Below are 12,261 nucleotides of genomic sequence, written 5' to 3'. Positions count from 1 at the left end.
TGCCAAAATGGACCTTTATACCAATAACCCGAGTCGATGCGAGCTCTGTCTGTTTCCGAGTCTTCAGGAAATTGCACACAAAGACGGAGACAAACTTCAAGATGCAGATTCAGTTTTTGCTCACACCTCAAACAAGCTAAAGAAGACATGCAAACTAGGTTTCATAATCTACGTACCCTTGAAATACCAACGTGGATACTCAATCCATTTTAAGCAGACGCAGGAGAATTTCATCCCAGATTACAAGAGCAGTTGATCGACTTAAAACATGATAGCAAAGCCCAAGCACTTTTCCAACAATGTGGCTATTAATATTTTTGGGTGAAAGTGAAGAATTCCTATCCTATCCTGTGGCAGGAAGTTAAGTTGCTCGTGTTAGCATTTCCATCTACATACTCAGTGGAGAGGGGCTTCAGTGCGGTTCAGCAGCTCCTGACAAAAGCGAGAAACAAACTTCAGATATGTGTAAGGGGCGACTTGAGACTGCGGTTGACGAAGATAGAACCAGATATCGCAAAATTGGCATCCACTCATCAGACCCAAGGCAGCCATTAATGACACAGATTGATTGTGGCAAACATTATTATTATTAGTCAAATTTCATTGTTCTTGCATTTTAATTAGTCTTCTGACCATTAAGGATTAATTAAGGTGTATCTTGCATTCTCTTAATACGTTGTATGTTTCTATTGAATAATACAGATGCTATTATTGCTTGCTTCCCCCCAAAAAATTATCTTCTGCAATAAAACCTATTTATTATTGTCTCCACAATTAACCAGTTTCTAAATATTTAGCACCTACATGTTAGCAGCTAAAAATCAGCAGACTAAAATACTTCTTTGGTAATTTTTAGAGACACGTTTTCACAATTAATGCTAATCAGTTAAACACTATCAAACTTTCCAAAAAAAGTATTCAGTATTCCAATTTGTACTTTTAAACTAGTAAGGCTTGGGGGGCGCTGGTCACCATCCGAATACCTAAAGGGGGTGCTAGACTAAAAAAGGTTGAGAACCACTGCAATAGACAACCAGTTACAGCGCAGTGTGTATAAGAGAAAGAGAGAACATGACTCCAGCGGGCAAAAAAGTGCAAAAATTGTATCACTGAGCAGCAGAAAACCATCTCCTGGTCAGATAGATCCAGATTTCTGTTGCGTCATGCTAGTGGGAGGTTTGAATTTGGCATAAGCAGCATGAATTGTTGACTCCTTCCTATCAGCTATACAGAACATCTCAGTACTTCCATCTAATCTGCAGCAACTACAAGAAGCTTCCTGTCCGCAAGGGCCAATATTCCTGCAGAGTGATTTCATCACCTAATGGAATCTACACCATCATGAATTGTTGCAGTTCTGAAGGACAAAGGAGGTCCCAAACCCTACTAGATAGGGGGCTCTTTAAAAAGTTGCCATTCAGTGGATGTAATAAGCGGGGGTTGAATTAAATAGGCTCTGGACTCTCCAGGGTGGACTAGTAATATCTCATCACCAAACAAGTTGACATCCTTAATTCTTTAGTCAGCAGAGCGCCTGAACATCAAAAAGGTCCGCTGGTCATCTACTCTGGACACAAGATAGGTCAATGAGCACTAAGCAACTGCTCAGTTAGTACAGCCAGTCAATTCCCCCCTTACTAGGAACATCATTGTGTCCCTCCTTAGACTGAAGACTTCCATCCACCGCTCAGGATCTGGAGAGGAGCAGACCTTTCCTCGACCATCAGTGTGGTGAGACCTGTTCCCATCTATGGTCTATTTAGTAGGACTATGAGGGTCATTTTACCAGCATTAATCAAATCTACGTGACAGAGCCGCGGTTTACTGAGTCTGTCCAAATATTTATAAGAAATCAGACGATACGACCAATAGAAAACCCCAGCCCCTGGCAGAGCCTTATGTTTGATCCCTGATTTACCTATTATTTTGCGCTTTATGTTTTTGCACTGGAAGAATCCTGCAGAGCTTCTAGCAGATATATTGCTCCTGTCTGTGATCATAGACACCTGTCAACTTCTGCGGTGAGCCGGTGATAGACACGATGCAGTGCATGCGTATAAACCTTCCCACCAAGTGCAGTCCTGTCCATTAATCTCTCTCCAGCTCAGAACTTGGGAAAGAATTCGGGGATTTGAAGTCTTTTGGCACCATTGTATGAAATCTTTGTTCCAGATAACAAATCCCAGACTAAAGTCTCAGCACGTAATATTCTCTGGCAAAACGATGTTTATATGCTGTGCGGCTGCGGTTAACTCTTAAGTGGACCATGCACATTAGATAATGGTGCTGACAGCTATCTAAAGGCCACTAGATAATAATAATCTGTATTTGTATAGCGCCAACATATTCTGCAGCGCTTGAAAGATCATTTGACCTACAGGATCATAGCCAATAGCTTGGGCACTAAACCAATGGATCGCAGAAACTGTGGTAGTAAATAGAGATGAGCGAGTATACTCGCTAAGGCACATTACTCGAGCGACTAGTGCCTTAGCCGAGTATCTTCCCGCTCGTCTCTAAAGATTCGGGGGGCGGGGGAGAGCGGGGAGGAACGGAGTGGAGATCTGTCTCTCCCTCTCTTCCCCCCGCTCCCCGCCGCAACTCACCTGTAACCCCGTCGGTCCCCGAATCTTTAGAGACGAGCGGGGAGATACTCGGCTAAGGCACTACTCGCTCGAGTAATGTGCCTTAGCGAGTATACTCGCTCATCTCTAATAGTAAATCATTAGTCTGCAGCAGTGGCACTAAACTATTTGTTACCAGGCAGTACATTAATGTATACCAAGGATAAGGATAGCAAACCACTAATCAAGATAATTGGGCATAAAAGTTATAGGCAACATGGATTGCATTATGTGCCTAGGACTGTTGCATTCATATGGGGGCAGGGGCATAACTATAGAGGGTGCAGGGGATGCGGTTGCACCCGGGCCCAGGAGCCTTAGGGGGCCCATAAGGCCTCTCTTCTCTATATAGGGAGCCCAGTACTATGAATAAAGCATTATAGTTGGGGGTCCTGTTACAGGTTTTGCATTGGGACGCGGAAGCTTCAAGTTATGCCTCTGCGCAGCATGGTTTAGGTATGGGTACGGGTACAGATACAGATAGAGGGGGGGCCCCAGCTCAACCTTTTGCATCAGGGCCCCTGAGCCTTTAGTTACGCCCCTGTATGGGGGCACTGTGGATAGTTCAGTTATGGGAACCCTGATGTTACGGCACTCTGACCCCCCGAGCGCCAGGTGGGGTGCCCTGAACTTACCGCACCCCACTGTCCCTGCCTACTTTCCTCGACCCTGGCTAACCCCAGGCGGACAACTGGACGGCGGTCCCTACCCTGGCTAGGGACCTGGCGACTGCACGGAAGAATCTAACTAACGGGGGACAGAGTGCCGACAGAAAAGGCAGATGGAGTGACCAAACAGAAAATACTGCGCAACAGGCAAACTGGAATAGAAGCTGACAAGCAAACTAGGGACTGACTGAGACTAGCTGCAGACAGAACTGACTAGAAGCTGACAGAACCAATAACTGGCAGTGAGCTCAGGTCACTGCCAGCCTTATAACTACAAGACTCCGCCCAGGGGTGGAGAGTGGGAGGAGCAAACTCCCCACTACTGCACAAGAGAGGTGGAGGAGTGCGAGCGGCACCCTACGGGCGGACACGCCCACGCCGCCGCACACTGGCCGCCCCACGTCACCGGGAGAGCCCCGACGTCAGAGCTCCAGGATGCCGGAGCCAACACCGGAGCGGCGCGCGCTGACCGCGGGACCCTGCGCCGCCCTGCATGGTAACACCTGAACATTATGGGTGTACTTTGTCCGGCTCTATTATGAGGAGCACTCTGGATGTCACCATTGAGAGGGCATTGAGTCTGCCTCTGTTACAGGAACTCTGCGGATGGCTTATTTATGGGGACACTGTGGATATCTCTGTTATGGGGCACTGAGAAAACTGAAATACTTTTTGAACCAAGCTTCCCACATCATTTATACACTGAATGGCCACTTTGTTAGAGCCCCCCATCCCGTAACATGTCGGACCTCCTTAGGCCTTTTGCACTGCAGCAATTCATTGTGGTGTAGACTCCACTCCGTGATGGAATTGTTCTGCAGGAAATTTGGCCCCTAAGGACAGGAAGCTTCTTGTAGCTGCTGTAGATTAGATGAAATATTCTGACCAGCTGACAGGAAGGGGTCAGCGATTCATGCTGCCTGTGCCAAATTCTGACCTCCCATCAGCACGGGGCAACAGAAATCTGGAATCATGTGACCAGGCAAAGTTTTTCCGCTGCTCAGTGATACAACTTTTGCACTATTTTGCTCCCTGGAGTCTCACCTTTTCTGTTTCTCTTATACACGATGGTGCTGAAACTGGTCGTCTGCTGTTATAGCCCATCTATGATAAGAAATGGTGAGTTGTACATTCGTAACAGGACCACCAGTGTTGCATGCAGCTGCAATTTGCTTGACTGTGCAGCGCCTGTTGGTAAAAATGATTCCTGACATCCTCATCTGACTCCTATCGGTAACGAGTTGCTTATATCCACAGGATCCTCTTTCGCTGGATGTTTTTCTCAATCACGCCATTCTCTGTATACTCTCCATACTGTTATATGTGAAAATTCCCACATGGTTGGCAGTGACATCCCGACCCTGGCTAGTCTAGCACCGATGACCCGGCCTCATTGGAAGTCACTCAGATCGCTGGATTTTCCCATCACACTGAAACTGATCCACAGAAAACTTGTCCATTGATTTTAAGCTGCACTCCGGGGTCACGGGGCTAATTTTCATATAGGGAAGCACCAATTGTGAAAGGGCCGGGATCTCTAGTAAAGGGGTCATACAGTGTATAAGCCCCTTTTTCCTGTCTCCAGAAGTTGGGAGGTATAAATTCCAACATCCCCAGTTCCTTTTCTGGTTGTGTCTCTGCTTCTCCTCTAACATACTTGTTATAAGAGAACTGTCATCCGTCTGATGCTGCTGAGCCAGTCATACAGTAGGAAGGCTCCAGTAAAAGGCGCCCAAGTCATTTTGAGTATTGCTTTTAAGATTCGCTCAGGTGAATAATTGAGAAGCGGTGGTGTATGAGGTTAGGTGAGGTATGCTGCTTGCAATGGAAGCTTAGAGAAAGATTTACGAAAAACTGCAAAAATGGCGCATATAGCGCTGTGCAAGATAGACAGAGGCAGCATTGTAGTGGCCCAGAGTTAGCGGGGCCGCTCCATAATGTCATATGTCTGTCTCGTGTCATTGTCTTGTCAGTGTCTTGTTTGTGGAGTGCATTTGATTTATATGTATTGAATGGTTGCAGGACTGAAAGGGTTAATATCTGGTATGTTCTGTCCTGTCTGGAAAATGTATTGTTTTCAGTGTATCGTTTGTGCTAACGTGATGATGCTTGATATATGTATATGTGTTTTCAAGAATGCAGTAGAGAAAGAAAAGAGAAGAAAAAGGCGAGGAGTCTGTCAGTGAGAGAGCCACACAGACACTAGAGAAAACAGTCTGTGTGTGGAGCATGGAGGAGGACCTCTGATGATCAGCCTGGGCCCATCCGGCCCAGGAGACCTCGGTGCTTCTGCTGAGCGCCAAGAGAAGGACAGACCGCTTCATAGCGAGAAGAAGAATGGGAGTGAGTGAGTGTTTGCAGGTGGATAGAGAGAGTTTGCCGGGAGATACTGTGGACTCTCCAAATGCCCCGAGAATCCTCCCGGTTACATGACATAGAAATATAGTATGTACGGCCAAAAAAGACACGTCCAGCCAGCTCAGCCTACGACCACCAATGTTGATCAAGAAGAAGGCGAAAAATAAAACAATCAGGTAAAAGCCAATTTTACCCATTTAAGTAGTAAATAGAGGGTCATCATTCAGTATAGTGAGTAAAGGCACAGGATTCAGTGCAGTGGGTAAAGGCACAGGATTCAGTGCAGTGGGTAAAGGCACAGAATTCAGTGCAGTGGATAAGGGCCAATGATACAGTGTAGTGAGCAAAGGCACAGGATACAGTTTAGTGAATGAAGGCACAAGAGTCAGTGTAGTGAGTAAATGTACATGATTCAGTGTAGTGCATAAAGGCACAGGATACAGTGTAGTGAGTAAAGGTACAGGATTCGGTATAGTGAGTATGGGCACAGGATTCAGTATAGTGAGTATAGGCACAGGATTCAGTATAGTGAGTATAGGCATAGGATTCAGTGTAGTGAAAAAAGGTACAGGATTTAGTATAGTGAGTATAGGCACAGGATTCAGTGTAGTGAGTATAGGCACAGGATTCAGTATAGTGAGTATAGGCACAGGATTCAGTATAGTGAGTATAGGCACAGGATTCAGTCTAGTGAGTATAGGCACAGGATTCAGTCTAGTGAGTATAGGCACAGGATTCAGTGTAGTGAGTATAGGCACAGGATTCAGTATAGTGAGTATAGGCACAGGATTCAGTATAGTGAGTATAGGCACAGGATTCAGTCTAGTGAGTATAGGCACAGGATTCAGTCTAGTGAGTATAGGCACAGGATTCAGTGTAGTGAGTATAGGCACAGGATTCAGTATAGTGAGTATAGGCACAGGATTCAGTATAGTGAGTATAGGCATAGGATTCAGTGTAGTGCGTATAGGCACATGATTCAGTGTAGTGAGTATAGGCACAGGATTCTGTGTAGTGAAAAAAGGTACAGGATTTAGTATAGTGAGTATAGGCACAGGATATAGTTTAGTGAGTAAAGGTACAGGATTCAGTATAGTGAGTATAGGCACAAGACATAGTTTAGTGAGTAAAGCTACAGGATTTAGTATAGTGAGTATAGGCACAGGATTCAGTGTAGTGAGTATAGGCACAGGATTCAGTATAGTGAGTATAGGCACAGGATTCAGTATAGTGAGTATAGGCACAGGATTCAGTCTAGTGAGTATAGGCACAGGATTCAGTCTAGTGAGTATAGGCACAGGATTCAGTCTAGTGAGTATAGGCACAGGATTCAGTCTAGTGAGTATAGGCACAGGATTCAGTGTAGTGAGTATAGGCACAGGATTCAGTATAGTGAGTATAGGCACAGGATTCAGTGTAGTGAGTATAGGCACAGGATTCAGTATAGTGAGTATAAGCACAGGATTCAGTATAGTGAGTATAGGCACATGTTTCAGTCTAGTAAGCATAGGCTCAGGATTCAGTGTAGTGAGTAAAGGTATAGGATTCAGTGTAGTGAGTAAAGGTACAGGATTCAGTGTAGTGAATAAAGGCACAGGATTTAGTATAGTGAGTATAGGCACAAGATATAGTTTAGTGAGTGAAGCTACAGGATTCAGTATAGTGAGTATAAGCACAGGATTCAGTGTAGTGAGTAAAGGCACATGTTTCAGTCTAGTAAGCATAGGCTCAGGATTCAGTGTAGTGAGTAAAGGCACAGGATTCAGTATAGTGAGTATAGGCACAGGATTCAGTATAGTGAGTATAGGCACAGGATTCAGTATAGTGAGTATAGGCACAGGATTCAGTCTAGTGAGTATAGGCACAGGATTCAGTCTAGTGAGTATAGGCACAGGATTCAGTGTAGTGAGTATAGGCACAGGATTCAGTATAGTGAGTATAGGCACAGGATTCAGTATAGTGAGTATAGGCACAGGATTCAGTATAGTGAGTATAGGCATAGGATTCAGTGTAGTGCGTATAGGCACATGATTCAGTGTAGTGAGTATAGGCACAGGATTCTGTGTAGTGAAAAAAGGTACAGGATTTAGTATAGTGAGTATAGGCACAGGATATAGTTTAGTGAGTAAAGGTACAGGATTCAGTATAGTGAGTATAGGCACAAGACATAGTTTAGTGAGTAAAGCTACAGGATTCAGTATAGTGAGTATAGGCACAGGATTCAGTATAGTGAGTATAAGCACAGGATTCAGTGTAGTGAGTATAGGCACATGTTTCAGTCTAGTAAGCATAGGCTCAGGATTCAGTGTAGTGAGTAAAGGTATAGGATTCAGTGTAGTGAGTAAAGGTACAGGATTCAGTGTAGTGAATAAAGGCACAGGATTTAGTATAGTGAGTATAGGCACAAGATATAGTTTAGTGAGTGAAGCTACAGGATTCAGTATAGTGAGTATAAGCACAGGATTCAGTGTAGTGAGTAAAGGCACATGTTTCAGTCTAGTAAGCATAGGCTCAGGATTCAGTGTAGTGAGTAAAGGCACAGGATTCAGTATAGTGAGTATAGGCACAGGATTCAGTATAGTGAGTATAGGCACAGGATTCAGTATAGTGAGTATAGGCACAGGATTCAGTCTAGTGAGTATAGGCACAGGATTCAGTCTAGTGAGTATAGGCACAGGATTCAGTGTAGTGAGTATAGGCACAGGATTCAGTATAGTGAGTATAGGCACAGGATTCAGTGTAGTGAAAAAAGGTACAGGATTTAGTATAGTGAGTATAGGCACAGGATATAGTTTAGTGAGTAAAGGTACAGGATTCAGTATAGTGAGTATAGGCACAAGACATAGTTTAGTGAGTAAAGCTACAGGATTCAGTATAGTGAGTATAGGCACAGGATTCAGTATAGTGAGTATAAGCACAGGATTCAGTGTAGTGAGTATAGGCACATGTTTCAGTCTAGTAAGCATAGGCTCAGGATTCAGTGTAGTGAGTAAAGGTATAGGATTCAGTGTAGTGAGTAAAGGTACAGGATTCAGTGTAGTGAATAAAGGCACAGGATTTAGTATAGTGAGTATAGGCACAAGATATAGTTTAGTGAGTGAAGCTACAGGATTCAGTATAGTGAGTATAAGCACAGGATTCAGTGTAGTGAGTAAAGGCACATGTTTCAGTCTAGTAAGCATAGGCTCAGGATTCAGTATAGTGAGTAAAGGCACAGGATTCAGTATAGTGAGTATAGGCACAGGATTCAGTATAGTGAGTATAGGCACAGGATTCAGTATAGTGAGTATAGGCACAGGATTCAGTCTAGTGAGTATAGGCACAGGATTCAGTCTAGTGAGTATAGGCACAGGATTCAGTGTAGTGAGTATAGGCACAGGATTCAGTATAGTGAGTATAGGCACAGGATTCAGTATAGTGAGTATAGGCACAGGATTCAGTATAGTGAGTATAGGCATAGGATTCAGTGTAGTGCGTATAGGCACATGATTCAGTGTAGTGAGTATAGGCACAGGATTCTGTGTAGTGAAAAAAGGTACAGGATTTAGTATAGTGAGTATAGGCACAGGATATAGTTTAGTGAGTAAAGGTACAGGATTCAGTATAGTGAGTATAGGCACAAGACATAGTTTAGTGAGTAAAGCTACAGGATTCAGTATAGTGAGTATAGGCACAGGATTCAGTATAGTGAGTATAAGCACAGGATTCAGTGTAGTGAGTATAGGCACATGTTTCAGTCTAGTAAGCATAGGCTCAGGATTCAGTGTAGTGAGTAAAGGTATAGGATTCAGTGTAGTGAGTAAAGGTACAGGATTCAGTGTAGTGAATAAAGGCACAGGATTTAGTATAGTGAGTATAGGCACAAGATATAGTTTAGTGAGTGAAGCTACAGGATTCAGTATAGTGAGTATAAGCACAGGATTCAGTGTAGTGAGTAAAGACACATGTTTCAGTCTAGTAAGCATAGGCTCAGGATTCAGTGTAGTGAGTAAAGGCACAGGATTCAGTATAGTGAGTATAGGCACAGGATTCAGTATAGTGAGTATAGGCACAGGATTCAGTATAGTGAGTATAGGCACAGGATTCAGTCTAGTGAGTATAGGCACAGGATTCAGTCTAGTGAGTATAGGCACAGGATTCAGTCTAGTGAGTATAGGCACAGGATTCAGTGTAGTGAGTATAGGCACAGGATTCAGTATAGTGAGTATAGGCACAGGATTCAGTGTAGTGAAAAAAGGTACAGGATTTAGTATAGTGAGTATAGGCACAGGATATAGTTTAGTGAGTAAAGGTACAGGATTCAGTATAGTGAGTATAGGCACAAGACATAGTTTAGTGAGTAAAGCTACAGGATTCAGTATAGTGAGTATAGGCACAGGATTCAGTATAGTGAGTATAAGCACAGGATTCAGTGTAGTGAGTATAGGCACATGTTTCAGTCTAGTAAGCATAGGCTCAGGATTCAGTGTAGTGAGTAAAGGTATAGGATTCAGTGTAGTGAGTAAAGGTACAGGATTCAGTGTAGTGAATAAAGGCACAGGATTTAGTATAGTGAGTATAGGCACAAGATATAGTTTAGTGAGTGAAGCTACAGGATTCAGTATAGTGAGTATAAGCACAGGATTCAGTGTAGTGAGTAAAGGCACATGTTTCAGTCTAGTAAGCATAGGCTCAGGATTCAGTGTAGTGAGTAAAGGCACAGGATTCAGTATAGTGAGTATAGGCACAGGATTCAGTATAGTGAGTATAGGCACAGGATTCAGTGTAGTGAGTATAGGCACAGGATTCAGTCTAGTGAGTAAAGGCACAGGATTCAGTCTAGTGAGTATAGGCATGGGATTCAGTCTAGTGAGTAAAGGCACAGGATTCAGTCTAGTGAGTAAAGGCACAGGATTCAGTCTAGTGAGTAAAGGCACAGGATTCAGTGTGCTGAATGCAGTTTAGTATTATAAAGGTTTTGATATCTTTAAAGCTATACGTAGTAAATAAAGATAAGCTCTTGAATAAAAACTTTGTATGGAGGAACAGGAACATGTTGAGCATATAAGGGGGTCAGAACCCCTCATACGGTTTCTGTTGCAACATAATTGTAATGTATTTCCTGTCATCCTTACTACTAAATAAAACATAATCAAAATGAAGGTTTTGATATCCCCTTCTTTTCTCATACCGAAGCGGCAATATCTCTGGTGTGAGAGGGAGATGACGATGCACCTCTTACACATCACTACAGGAAAGCTGACCTTGTAACACTGACACGGTATTATGTGGCTATCTGGCAGTCGGCCATATTGACATTCACAGATAAGGAGAATAGCATGCTGGCGGGCCGTTATCGCCTGTGTTCATCACTAATGTTCATTATATGCAGGTTTTACAGAGTATTATAACATTCCACAGTACAGGAGGAATGCCACTGACTGCAACACAGAGCCACAGACATAAGGCCTATCCATAGGATACATGACCGAGAACCTCCGCCTATTGGGGAAATGGGGGCCCCAAACCTCCTTCTGCAAAGCAAGGCAGAGTTTGGAGGAAACAGTTCCTGGCTAAAGAGGATAACTGATGTAACTTATCACTGGTGCTGCACTTTAGGTTTTTTGTCCCTCTTATATCCCTTTATATACAGCTATGAGTATTGTCTCCTGTCCGCTGAGCTGTGATACATTTTAATAGGATACATAGAGCTACATGCAACTCATGCAGGTGCACAGGATCCTGGCCACCAACTTAATGGGGGGATCAGAGGCCGATGTGATGTTATGAGCTTGGTTCTGGTGCTGTATTTATGTTATAAGCTTAGTTCTGGATCTGGATCTATATTATAAGGCTTGGTTCTGCTGCTGTATTTATGTTATAAGCTTGGTTCTAGATCTATAATATAAAGCTTAGTTCTGCTGCTATATTTATGTAATACTCTTGGTTTTGGATCTGGATCTAAATTATGAGCTTGTTTCTGGTGCTGTATTTATGTTATAAGTTTGGTTCTGTATCTGGATCAATATTATGAACTAGGTTCTGATGCTGTATCTATATTATAAGCTTGGTTCTGGTACTGTATTTATATTTTGAGCTTGGTTCTTATAAATGTACACCACATCCGACCTGATCTACATCTCTGGTATAATCTACGTCAGTTTCTGGCATACATTATACATAAATCTTCTGGTCCGAGGTGGCCATGCCCCTTCTTGTCAAGCCATGCCCACTTTTCAAACAGGTAACGGGGCTGGAGGAAATAAAAGACGCACATTTTTGTGCACGTACTCACTTACGCAATAATTTGCTACTTTTTTAAAGCCCTAAATTGGTGTAAAAAGTTTCAAGAATCTGCCCCCATGATTCTGTTATGTGGTCATTCTGTTTGGTATCATGTGGGAACTGGCTCTACTTTTGGGCACTCTGCCTCTTTTATAGAGACACTCTTACTGGTAATTCCACGTTGCACTCTGGTTAGTATTATGATGACCCACTATTTGCATATTCTGAATGGTATTGTTATGTGGGCACTCATTCTATTATGGGGGCACCCTGGTATTGTTATGATGATTTTACCATTGGCACATTCTGTTTGATATTTGTATGTGAGCACTGGTTCTATTATAGGG

The sequence above is a fragment of the Eleutherodactylus coqui genome, chromosome 8 (genome assembly GCF_035609145.1).
Source record: "Eleutherodactylus coqui strain aEleCoq1 chromosome 8, aEleCoq1.hap1, whole genome shotgun sequence".
NCBI lineage: Eukaryota > Metazoa > Chordata > Amphibia > Anura > Eleutherodactylidae > Eleutherodactylus > Eleutherodactylus coqui.
Note: the sequence above shows the minus strand (reverse complement) of the source record.